Source organism: Melanotaenia boesemani, chromosome 10 (assembly GCF_017639745.1).
Source record: "Melanotaenia boesemani isolate fMelBoe1 chromosome 10, fMelBoe1.pri, whole genome shotgun sequence".
In the NCBI taxonomy this organism is placed as follows: Eukaryota; Metazoa; Chordata; class Actinopteri; order Atheriniformes; family Melanotaeniidae; genus Melanotaenia; species Melanotaenia boesemani.
The window spans coordinates 14,064,682-14,078,266 of record NC_055691.1 but is presented as its reverse complement, the minus strand read 5'-3'; the positions used below and the strand labels follow the sequence as shown (position 1 = coordinate 14,078,266).

Here is a 13,585-nt window from a genome sequence, read left to right as displayed (position 1 = left end):
CCTTTAATGCAAGTTTATACATTTTTCAGAGGTCTTAATGAAATGTTTGACATGTTTTGGTTAAAATACCACACAAAACAGCTCTTTGTTTTGAAGAGAATGTCCTCTGTCCTCTTATTTGGTCATCTAGCTTTGCAATAACCATATAGGAGAACATAGCTTTTACTAGAGAGCACACACTACCCTCCCAAAAAAACTGATGGTAAAGACTGAGAAGTAACGTTACAACCAGCTGGGAGGTGGTAGACAAGTCAGAATCACCATCATTTTTATTTCTTAAATTGGCTCAATAAACCCCAGGCTTCCTCTGGGTATTATTATTATACTTTATTAATCCCACGAGGAGTGGTGGGCTGCCAGGCCAGATTCTAGCACCCAGGGAGCAGTTCAGGCTTAAGGGCCTTGCTCAGTGACCCACAGTGGTTCACCTCAGTAACCAGTCCAAGGACTTGAACCCACTAGGCTACCAATCCCCCACTGGTTATGAGTTGTTTGTGGAAATAGTGGGTTTCTGTGAGATTTTAGGACTTCCAAGAAATGTAGGAAACACCAACATGAAGTCAAATTTCCCAAATGAGAACTTAAGAAAGGTTCATCAACTCAGACACATCAATGAGGTGGTTTAATAACTGGCTGACATAGTTCAAGACCTACGTAATCCCAAATAAAGTGGCAAGGTTGTGTTGTGTTTAACTTTGAGCAGGTAGTCAGTTCACTTATCCAGACACACTGAAGCCATTTTCTCATAAAAAGTCTCCTGTAAGTCAGAGTTATTTAACTCCGGCCCCTCAGGTTAAACCTGCAGGCTGTGGTCCTGCAGATTTAGATGTTTTCCTGCTCCAACACATCCAATTCAAATGAAGTGGATCCAATAGCTTGTTATCAGGTTCTGCACAATGACCTATTAACTCTTTCATGCATAGTGCCTGCTACAAGGTACACCTTTAAAGGCTGTTTTCTTGTATATGCATGGCTGAGCAAGGTATGTGACAAATTTGCCATTTCAATGGACATTGGTGAGTCATCCAATGCACTGCTACTCACTAAAGAATAAAAAATATATCATAATATTTCATACACATACAGTGTAATTAACAGATTTGCTTCAGTGGTTTTTAGCAAGAGAAAATGATACAGTTGTGTTTCAATATAAAAGATATATAAATATGAATATTATTCTATAAATATTTGTATAGAATAGCTGAAAGGAATTTAAATAAATACAAAGCGCATAAGAGTATAGTTAGGAAAAAAGAATCACTGTAAATGTCTGTATAAGTAAAATTGTGGCACTGCTTTTTCAACAATGCATGCATCAGAGGGTCATTTGAGTCAGGTGTTTTGAAGCAGGGAAACATTAAAAAATCTACTGGACAGTGGCCCTCGACAGCTTGAAGTTGTAGTAAAGCCGTTAATGCAACAGAAAATATGCTAAAATAACCATGTAAATTGTTTATACATGCAATTACCTTGTATAATCTAAGCATCAAACAGAAAACAGAAACAAAAGGAGCAAATCCCTTTCCCAAGGAGCAGAGTTATAGTGTTTTTGTATTAAAAACAATCTAAAGGATTAATCAGCTGTTAAAATATTTAGTATTTGGATGATCAATAAGCTGCTTCAGCTGTAAATTATTTACTTTGAAACGTTGTATAATCTGTACCATTTACAACCTGTGGTAATTCTCAGGATTTCTCTCCATGTTGCATAAATGACCAACTGATTGAGACAGGTTTGAAAGCGTGAAAACTTCCTGCAACACACACCTTTCTTTGATTTGTTCTGATCCAAAGTGTTGAGAGGTTTTGCTCCAATAATTCCTTCATACAGGGTCAGATCAGACGAGCAGAGACAAATGTTTTTGTGTTTATATCATCACCTCTCATTTCGTTCCCTACCTCATCACGTGGAGCAGTGTGTGTGTGTTCATGTCAGTGTGTGAGTTCTTGCTCATGACACTTTCAGCTCACATCAAACAGCAGCCATGTCATCGAATCAACTGACCGAGACTCACACTGAGAGGAGCAAAGCGACATTTTCTGACTGAGCTTTCTTCTGAAAAACTGCCATGAAAGAGTAAAATACACTCACCAGCCACATTATCAGGTCCACCTGCTCAGTTGCTTCTTCACACTAATATCTAATCAGCCAATCACATGGCAGCAACTCAATACATGTCATGCAGACATGGTCAAGATGACTTGTTGAAATTCAATCCAAGCTTCAGAATGAGGAAGAAAGGAAATTAAAGTTAACTTTGAACGTGGCATGGTTGTTGGTCTGAGTATTTCAGAAACTGCTGATCTACTGGGATTTTCACACACAACCATCTCTAGGGTTTACAGAGAATGGCCTGAAGAAGAGAAAATATCCATCGAGTGTCTGGGCTGAAATGCCTTGTTGAAGTCGGAGGAGAGTGGGCAGACTGGTTGGAGATGATAGAAAGACATCAGGTAGTCAAATAGGCCCTGGCTCCAACCAGGGAATGCAGAACAGCATCTCTGAACACACAACACGTCCAGCCTTGAAGCAGATGGGCTACAGCAGCAGAAGACCACACCAAGTCCCACTCCTATCAGCTAAGAACAGGAAACTGAGGCTACAATTCACAGAGTCACCAAGACTGGACAATAGAAGATGGAGAAACTTTGCCTGGTTTGTCTCCATTTCAGCTGCAACAATCAGATAGTAGGCTCAGAATTTGGGGGAAACAAAATGAAAGAATGAATCCATTTTGCCTTTTATCAATAGTTTAGGCTGCTGGCAGTGTAATGGTGTGGGGGATGTTTGCTTGTCACACTTCAGGCCCCTTAGTACCAACATATTATGGTTAACACCACATCCGACATTAGTATTGCTCCTGACGTCCAGCCCTTCATGACCACAGTTTAACATCTTCTGAAGGCCACTTTCAGCAGGATAATGCAAAGTTCAAATCATCTCCAGCTGATTTCTTAAACATGACAATGAGTTCACTGGACTCCAACTACCTCCACAGTCACCAGATCTCAATCCAGTAGAGCAGCTTTGTGATGTGGTAGAACGAGAGATTCTTTTCTCGTTCCAACACCTTGTTGAATCTATGACACCAAGAATTAAGGCAATTCTGGGGGTCCAATTCATTACTATCAAGGTGGACCTAAGAAAATGGCTAATGAGCATATAATAAGTATATATGTAAAGATGGACAAACAAAAATTAAAACTGCATCAACCAATAAGAGTAGGAAGTAAGAAAAAAGTACAGAAAAGCAGAAAAGAAATTAAAACATAAAATTTTAAATCAAATTTTAAGAGGAACAGGGGTGAACAGCAGGACTAGGCTACAGTCTCTGAAAACACAAACAATGCCAGTATTGGAAGTTTGAAGGGCTAATTAACTAAGCATTCACTATGTCTCAGGATTTCTGGATGTACCTCATGCTTTTAATTCATCCTGTTTGAGTTTAAATTAAGAGCAGAAATAATATTAAAAAGACCAACAGTAAACATTTCACCAACGCTGGATAAACTTCAACAATAGATATGTTGATAAAAATATGATTATATGATGTGTTATAACACTGCATGATTGTTATAACCCCTGTTCCAGCCAGGAACAGGTGATAAAACCATCTCAAAATTAAACACAAACACAATCCAGCTACAGACCACATACAGAGTTAGCTTAGCTAAGACACTAACCACCCAGAGAGGCTGGCTTGGCAAAAAGAACCTGTTATTCATATTCCTAAAAAAAAGAAAAAAGAAAAATCCAAATCTTTGATCATGTGATGAGCATTGTCCTGCAGGAAGTGTTCAGCAACCTGGATAATGTCTTTAGAAGCCAAAATATTCTGCTTTCTATCACAGTACCCCAGGAGTCTGAAAGCAGGACGAGGCTGACGTGCAGCTTAGTAACAGGATGCTCCAAAAAAGCTCATGTCCATTTACAGTGATGTTAAAAATGTATGCATTCATATAGCCGTGAGGCAAACTACAAACAAGCCCCCATTAAACAGGATGTGTTATATATTTATGTAGAATGAAGAAGGCAGAGGAAGAGGGAAATGTAGGCCTCTGTGTAAAAGTGGAAGAGGATGGTGGGGGGGTTACAGGGAGGATGGGAAGACTCGAGTGAATATCTGCTATGACCTACTTCCTGAGCACTTCACGGATCGCTTTGATTCACCAGAATTTCACAGGACCTCACACGGCACAGACATCCAAACATACAAATACACAGTCACGTTCAGTAAAAGAAGAGGGGGGGGCTCTGATCGGTGGTTTAGACTCTGGATTCAGTCCCAACATGTTAACGCACTCAGGTGTGTGAAGCTTCAAGGTAGAACAGGGCAACAAAACGATGCTGATAATCATCACGGTAATACCCTCAACAATTATACTGATGAGTGATTTAGAAGATATGCATCTGCTCTATTTGGAACAGACTTCCACTGCAGTGGAGGGAATCAAGGTTCATAAATCCATGACAGGGAGCTTGTGTAGCTCACCTGGCAGAGGAAGACTTTACTGCTAGCATCCTGGATCTGATTCTTATCCAGGCTCGTCGATGCACGCCATCTATCCTCTCTTACCATCTCTGTCATATCATCAAAAATAAAAAAAAATAAAAAAAAGTTTGAAAAGCACTTAAAAAATCACTACAATGTATAAAAATAATACAAAATGTAAGAAAGTTTGCGTTTGGGGAATTTTTTCTTTATTTTCTGCAATGGCAGAAAAGATTTGGAGAGTTTTTCATGGGCACAACCCACATACTCAACTCTCCTGCTCATCCCACAAATTTATTTTCTTTACAAATGTGGCTTCATTTAAAAGGGAAATAGACTTTTCAACAGTATAAGATTTAGCACTGAAACACTGTTACAACAAAGAAATAATTCACCAAACATTAATTTCCTGACATTTTGTGCTCGGTTTAGATATATTTTCAGTAATCTGCTATTTTTTAAGTCATAACCATTTTTTTTAATATATATTTAGGATTTAATCCCAATCTTGATACGATATTACCTTGAATCACAAAACCAAAAGTTTAAGTTTACTGATAAATGTGTAAAAATTGAATGCCTGGTTTCACAAACCTCTTAAAGATGAAAAAATGGCCAGAAAAAGAAAACGCTCCACAGGAACTCTGACAAAAGGTAAGTGATTAAAAAGAAAAAAAACCTTTATTCAGTCCTGGATATTAAAGCTTTAAGATGTGACCCAGTTTTACTGACACTGGATCAAATGTCATATGATGGAGCAGAGCTGTGAATCATCTAATCTGAACCCAGAAACTCAGACATTTGTACTTAAATATAAAAAAATGTGATTTTATTTAACCTCTACCTGACAATCCTAACACGCATCATACCAAAAGAAGCTACCAAGCATTGGCATCTAAATTAAACAACTCAAATGTGTCATATGAAAACAGAGACTGCTGATTACAAAGATGTGGCATAAAAACTCTGCAAGCTAGCAGCTGGTATCATAACTTTTGTCTTATATTTCCTGTTTTGTGGTCAAAGGTTTTATTCCAGCTCTGCTAATGGATTCTCCTCTATGAATTGTTTGAAATGAATCATGAAGGTCCTGGTAGTTTCCACGAAGATAAAGGAGGTTTTATAGCTGAGTATTTACTCTTCTTGTAATATCCTGTCTTGCAGTTCACTTTGTTCTGGATCCTCATTCTGGTTTTTCTAAAGTGAATTTGGGGGCTATGCCTTGATTCTCCTGACTCTGACCACTAATAGAGGTGTCCATCATCAACATCAGCTTCCTGAGATAATAACCTGAGTAACACATCTATGAAAACATCTGAAAAACTACTCAGGTACACTTGTTTCAACGTATACTTTTGCCTAGTTCTTCATCAGACGTTACTTTACTAACCCTTACATCAGAGGTCGCTAACAAGTTCCGGATGCAGACCTAGAACCTGTGTCAAATGGACCCAGACCTTGAATATAAAATCTTTATTTTAACTGGGGCAACTTTGCAGTCTTCACGGTAGTGGTCAGGAAACACGCAGACCAATTGCATCTGAGTTAAGCCATCCCACGTGACACACTCAGTTAAGTCAGTGAGGCTCCTGGTGGTAAACTTTGCAGCACTACAGCGCAGACGGACGAGAGTTAAGAGTAGAAGGAGAAAGCCAGCTGGATGCAACAAAGACATATAAACGACTGTCAGAGAAAGGCAGCAGTGTTGCTAAATCCACCTGTTATAAGAGACATTGGGCTTGTTTTGATGCGAAGTCGCTTGTAAATATCGTCAGTCGTGGGTTTTCTGGGCTTGTTTTCTTGAGTATAGTTGCGTTGTTTGGGCTTGCCCTGCTCCTGTTATGAAGCCCTCCTAATTCTCTCACAGCCATCCACAATAACACAATAACCCATGGATGTGAAACCATAAACTTGAATGCAACAGTCCTTTTTTTCATGAAGTAGCGTCAACAGACCTGTTTCCTTGGTTACCATGGCTATTCGAGCCAGCACGCCCCTACTCACATGCAAGCAAAACTTCACTTGACAGCGCAACAATGATAACGCCTTAGAATAAATAGAAAATATGTAAAATTTATATAATAAAGACTATGAACAGTGTATTGGAGGGCTCATCATGCAGCATGTATACCATGTCTGTCTACCATACCAGGCCTGTGTGCTCAGCACTTTCCTATACAGCAGCTAAGCATGGACCACCTATGAGAGGCGGGGCAGGAGAGGAAACTCAACAGCTTCCACCTGAGGTGCATGTGGAGCATTCTGCATATCCAGTGGCAGGACAAGGTACCCGACACAGAGGTCCTGAAATGCCGACACAAATAGTGTGCATGCCATCCTGAGCGAGAGGCGCCTTCAGGTGGCTTGACCTGGTCATGAGAATGGACTGAGGCCGCATTCCCAAGGACGAACTGTATGGAGAGCTAGTAGAGAGTGCATGTCAGACAGAGTGCCCTCATCAACGCTACAAAGATCTCTGTAAGAAAGACATGAAACTATCAAAAATCAACATTAGCAAGTGGGAAAGCCAAGCAAGAAACTGCTCTTCCTGGTGTCTTGCATTCAGACAGGGCACCCAGAAAGCCGAGGAGGCCAGAAACAGAGACCTTGCTGAAAGGAGGGCTAGTAGAAAGGAAGAACTGCAGCCTCAGCAGACATCAACGTTCATCTGCAGCATATGCAGCAGAGACTGTCATTTAAGAATCAGACTATTTAGTCATTCAAAAAGGTGCAGATAGCTAAAAGCCAACAGACATAGTCATTATGAAGTTTTTCTCTAAGTGAACCTCTTTAAATTTTAGTTGAATACCCCTGCCCTAGATGAACTGAGCTGCTATCCTCTGGTTTCACTGAAAGTAATGTAGGTTTCTTTTACCTTTTACATGGCACAGTAACACATAACTAAATTATGACACCTCTGTTGACATGTCTTAGTTTTCTTTTGAGACCAAGATAATACACACAGTTTTTGTAGTTGTGAAGATACACTTTCATTTTAGACAGAAGGCCGAAAAATAGGCCTTGTGAAGAAGAGGTTAAGATAATGCAAAGATAACGAAATGATCCAGAAAGTCCAGGTTAAAGAAGTCTGAGGACATGGTGACAAAGTACTGCCACAATGAAGTCAACAGGAGAAGCCTGTTGAGTAAAGGGGCAAATCTGAAGACAAAAAGACTAACAGAGAATTGTCCAGCACATAAATTATGACTATTAACTATTCCATCATGAGCACAGCGTCATATTCATCATCTGCACAGATCGAGACCAAATCATCATTTCATCTCATCCCACATTTAACAAACACTGACTCAAATAAAGATTAATAATTAAAAGAATCCTTAGTTTCTACCAGAGATACATCATGCACACACTCAGACATGCTCTTTCAACTCTGAGATAGCTCCGCCCATTCAAAGTGGATCCATCTTCTGTACCGACTGACAACACTTCAAAAACCATCACAAGAAACTGGCTCCACCATCGGGTTGTACCATGTTCACTAAAATGAAGGGGGATGGAGAGAAAGAGGCTGTGGTGGTGACTCTGAGTCTTTTTAGATTCATTCCTAAGTGGTTTGTCAGTGGAACACGAGCCTGGAAGCTTGTGAAGGAGGGTCGAGGATGGGGAGATTGGTGGGGTCTGGTTGCTAGGCAGCTGAATGATCACAGAAGGATGCTGATTGGCTTGTGTTAACCAAAGAAAGAGGGAAGCGCAGACATGAGTCTCAGCTGTAAACCCACACAAACATGTTTGTGTTTTAAATTCAAGCTGAATTTGGAAAGACTTGTAATTTGCATTTAATAAACATGATTACACCTTTATTTTTTTTATTCTACTTTTTTGTAAGCTGTATGCAAATTTGCATTATTGTCCAAGATTTTTTTATGGTATTCACAAATTTCTTTTAGCCTGTTGGGGAGCTTTCTGAAGCCTTCTTCCATCAAGGAGGGTGGAGAAATAGCTTTTTTTTACAGGTCTGAGAGCACACTGTGATTTTTAATATATTTGGGCTAAGCTGCACATCCCAGAGAGGGGGAAAGGCAGAGCAAAACAAGGACAGGAATTCAAAAGATTTATGCAGGAGAGTGAATTCAAGAGAGAAGTAATGATGAGTAACGAGCAGCAATGCTGTCTGTCCAAACAGATAAAAACAAGAGATAGAAGCAAAGCGGAAAGCTACGGTGACCAGCACAAAGAGAGGGAAGAATGTCTAGAGTACAAAGATTTAAGAGCACAAAAAGGAGCTGTACAGAGATCTAAAAGAAGACAAATGCTGCTGAGTGTGTGTGCAGGGAGTGTAGAGGGAGAGCTGGAAAAGCCCAGCAACAGGGCATGCCTTAAATAGCTAGATGGTTGGAGATAACGTGACGCTGGAGAAAGCCTGATGGCTCGGGGCATGTGTTCTGTTGCACTGAACATGCATGAACTCAGCACTGACAGCAGCTCCGTGAGCTTTCTTAGTCATATGTTAAATCACATGACTTCCGCAGGCCGGATGGTGGTGGGCAGAAACACCAATTGTCCACCTGGTTTCCCCAACACTTCCGTTAGAGGGGACGCGACCCCATTCTAACACAGCAGCAGCAGTATAGTCAAGAGACGCAACGAGAAGCTATTCACTCTAAATCAAGCCTTTGAAGACACCCTGCTACTCAAAGATGTGTTGTCAAAAGGCATCTCACGGTTGCAGTTTCACAATTAATAGCAGTTTTAAATGCCACGATAAATTAATCTTCAAGATCCCTCAATACTAATTCCAGAAAAGACCATGCCTGAACTGAATTGGCAGATACACTTTTTTTGGTCATTGAAAAGAAAATTACACCAGCCCATAAAGCATTATATTAAAAAAGTTACTTCAAATATATTTCACCACCTGCAGAATAACCGCCAGCTTTGTGTGACAAAGGAAAGGTAAATTTTCAGCAACTGAGTTATATGATGTTAAAGCCGCACTATGTAACTTTCTGAGCTTAAAAATACGCACTGACTTATGTACATTTCTGGAGCTGTTGTTTCCCAGTGGCATCCGGTGGCTGAGAAACCACACTTCAGTTTTTACCTCTGGGACACTGTGTCACTTTATAGAAGAATTTCACTTTACAGCACAACATCACATACTAGCAACTGGATATCAACACACTGGCCGTTCTGAACATGCAACATGTCTGATTTATAAAAGGAACATGAGAAGACATTATCAGAAATAGAAAGAAAAAGAAAGAGAGAAAGTGACTGAGCAAGAGATAAGACAAGAGTCTACTTCAGATTGACTTTTACTGACTGGACGAAGCTCAGAGAAGAGACAGGATGAAAGATGGATGATTAATTGACCGTCGTTAGGTGGTTCATTGAGAAAATCTGCCACAGTTCAGTTTCCCTCATGCTTTCCTAACATAACATTAAAATCAAATGTTATCGTGTCATTTGCAGTTTTGTAATTGTGTACAACCCAGGTTGGGTTGACAGCACAACAAGAGGAGTTAAGCAGAATTCACTGAATGTTATGTTATACAGGTAAGAAGACCCAAAAAAAACCCTCAAACTATTCTGGTGGATAATTTTGCTGTTTGGTGTGAGGTTGACACCTTTTTCAGTCATTAGTGTGTAATGACCTGTATTCAATTTAAAATTTATGGTCTTGTTTCTTTATTTATTTTCACTGTTCCAGTATTATTTATGTGTCAAACCGCAGCTAAATACTAAAGGACATCTGGAAGTCTAAGTTAGCTATAGGTGCTTTTCTGTATTTCTAATTTATCTACTAGGGTTCAAAAGAAATGTTCAAAACCATTTTTATAATGTAGTTTACAGAAAGAAGCCTCCTAGCTCCCAGTAGAGGTCCTATAGCCCTTCCATCCATTTTCTCCGAATGAAATCCAGAGTTAATATTTAGAATTTATTTATTGTTTACAAAACAGAGGGGATTTTGCTAGAATGCAACTTTTTGGTTACTTTATTTTGTTGCTATATTACTTTATGTCGGCATCAAAAGACAAAAACAAATAAAACTTAAGACCTATAAGGAGTGTTTATGTGATTTTACACATTTATAGTGACGTGACATTAATTAACACAGAATAATTGTGATAGCTGTAATATTGTGATTTTTTCACTGACAATAATTGTACCAAGAAAATCTATATTCTAATGATTCTAAGGATTCACCAACTACACAGAAAAATAAATTAAATTAAAGGAAAAATCTGAACGCTTTGCCTCCTGCAGTGAGTGGATCCGGTGGCTTTGTTCCGTTGTGGAGATGCATAGTTTTAGTCCGGTTGGCCTCTTAGAGAAAAGCTCTGCTGTAAATCTGTCCTGAGGTTCATCTGTATCCTATAATGAAACATTCCATTTGTTAACCCCCCCAGGACTGGACATTATCCATGTCCAATACAAGAGTCCTGAAAATACAGGACAATACAGTACATGAGGGTAGCTGATGGAGAAAGAAACACCTAAATCCTTAAAATGCTAGAAGATGTTTTATTTAAAGAAAGGAAGATAACTGTCTCATTCAAGTTAAACATGTGTCTTTGTCTTTATATGCATGTCTAGTTATAATAGACGCTGCCTTCCACTTATTACTCCTCACTGTGAAGTCATTTTCACAAAAGCACAGACGTCCAATCTGGAAAGCTCCGTCTGCACAGTCCCTCTGTCCCACTGACACTGGGAACATAACAGTTACACGGCAGTGAGTGTAGGATCCGTCTCAGTTTGACTAAAATAAAAAGGAAACTTCAGTGCTGAGAGTGCCATTTAAACATTGATTTGTAAGAACATTTTGCAATTTTTGGAAAGCATTATTTACAGCTGAATTACACAATATTATTTAAAATTTTAGCATTGACTCATACTGTCCAGTTAGGCTGAATTAAGGCTAAAGTAAGGGTGAGGAGTGACGGTGCAAGACTCATGTAGTCTTAAGTCTACCACAGGACTGATACCTGGTCAACAGTTTTTTCTGTAGTGCTTTTCAAATCAATAGGGACATAAAAAAGCTCAGCTTCCATTTTCCTTTCAACACTTAAAAAATTGTGTCTTTGTAAAATTATTCCTTTGTGCCAGTGGGAAAGTACCACTGGCCTTCAGCCCAAGACCTAATCTCGTTTCTTTTGGCTGATGAATTCATCCGCTGTGACTAGATCAGCTAATCAGCCAAAATCTGCCGTTTTGGTGAGAGCAGCTACGTGGTTTTGGAAATGGACTTTGGGCTCATGGCTTTTAAGCACAAACAAAAACACTTTGCTTCTTGTTCTGAGAACTGGGTGAAGATGCGCTCTCTGACTGCTCCCTGAAAAGCTTTTGGCACACAAGAATGGGCGACTTGTAGCGGTCGGTCACGGTAATCATGTGATATCTCTGTCTTTTGACTAATCCCCTTATGGCCTCCTTCTTTTTTCTTTTTTTTTTCTCTGGGATGAAGCTTGATATGGTAGCTCAGCCAGTTTTAGCCACACGCTAATTAATCTGCAGCACCAGAGCCTTTTAATAACGCCCGGACACCACGAACAATGACTGCAGGTCTGCCAACCCAGGCAAGTCAGCTCCAAGCTTTCTGTGCTGGAGCAGGGAAGTCATTCGATAGGGGAGCTGGAGATGAGTAGAAATGAAACATGTATTGAAACTGTGAGTTCAGAGAGCTTACTTCTCTGTAGCCAAACTAGTGTAACATGCTTCATGTGCTAAACCATAAGGCTAGGTTTGTGGTTTGATTAGAAAAAGATTTTATTTCTGGTGACACTTGATAGCCTTGCAGCTGGCGACCAGATGATGCATTTCTTTTTATTAAGTGGGGGGGAGCTGCAAAGCGAGAATATGGAGGAGTGGGTTTAATCCACTGTCACGCTGCTTTATAAAGAGCGACATCAAGCCTTTATTTTCACCATCTCTTCTCACATCTCACCAGCCCTCCATCGTGTTCACTTTAGATTCAAACAGACAATCAGGGCTTCTCAATCTAGATCTCTTTTCCCAACTATGCCTTTTTTTATTACTTTTCTCCCCTTTCTTCCATCCCCTTTCCTTCCCATCTGTTTCCTTCTTTCTCAGATGGGCTTATCTGTGACAGAACAAAAAGGCTCATTGTGTTTGGTGAGAGCTGTAAGGGCAGCAGACAGATTACGCTCGTTTCAGTGAAACCTGGGTTGGATATCCATCCACAGAGCCAGTGGAGACTCCTAACGTTAGGATAAAAAAAATGAACAGGTGCTAAAGGTGGGACTCAAAAACAACTAAATACCATGAAGAAGAGTTGTCAGACTGTCCTATATTTAAAGAAAGTGTGACAGTAGTAAAGGGAAAAAAACAGCAGCTTATAAAAATTTAAATTACTGTCTGAAGCCGATGATGCAGAACTGAGCGAGGTAGAGCCTTTTCCATATCAGCAAGGTTGGATGGCTGTACAGCTGCACAACGCGCTTAATACGAGGAAAACTGTACAAAATGTCTGCATGATGAACAGCTTGCTGACGGTAAAAATCACAACGGAAACGGGCGGCTACAGAAGCCTTCGACACGGGCGAAAGGTCACCTGTTCAAACCCTGCGGCACTTTTAGAGTTCTGAGTGAAACAGAACAAAAACACAAACGCTATCTGGTTGGTTCACTGATACGCTTTGAAGCCGACAGTAACGGATGAGAACATTTCTCTCCTGAGATGCACATTCAGGGCCTATTTAAAAAAGGAAAAGCAGCCTTAGAGGACGACCCTGAAGTAGAGCATGGGCAAGCTGAGACGACCTAAATACAGAAGCACAGAGAGAAGGTCCTGCAAATGGGTTTGTTCAGAAATAACTCGATATTCTGCAGAAAACAGGAGCAGTCAGGCACAAGGGCGAGATGGGTATTTAGTAACCACGGATCAATACGTCATCTGTTAAATTACCTTCCAGCCTTCATCACCGTGCTTTTACACATTCATAAAAGCACAACTGTAGCAACCAATAACCTGGATCAGGGGCTGATTCATGTTTAAAAAAACCTCACTTTAATGGGACCAGTAGCAAACTATCCCTTAAAGCACACAGCAAACAGACCAGAGAATTGAAACTACTTAAAAAACATGAATCCTGTCACTTTAAACTGTT

The 13,585-nt window shown here is 40.0% G+C and overlaps 1 protein-coding gene across 2 annotated transcripts in view; it reads right to left on the bottom strand.

Moving 5' to 3' along the window:
* The window catches only part of cttnbp2 (cortactin binding protein 2), a 103,954-nt gene that overhangs the window by 83,536 nt on the left and 6,833 nt on the right, over positions 1–13,585 (bottom strand). The window lies entirely within an intron of this gene.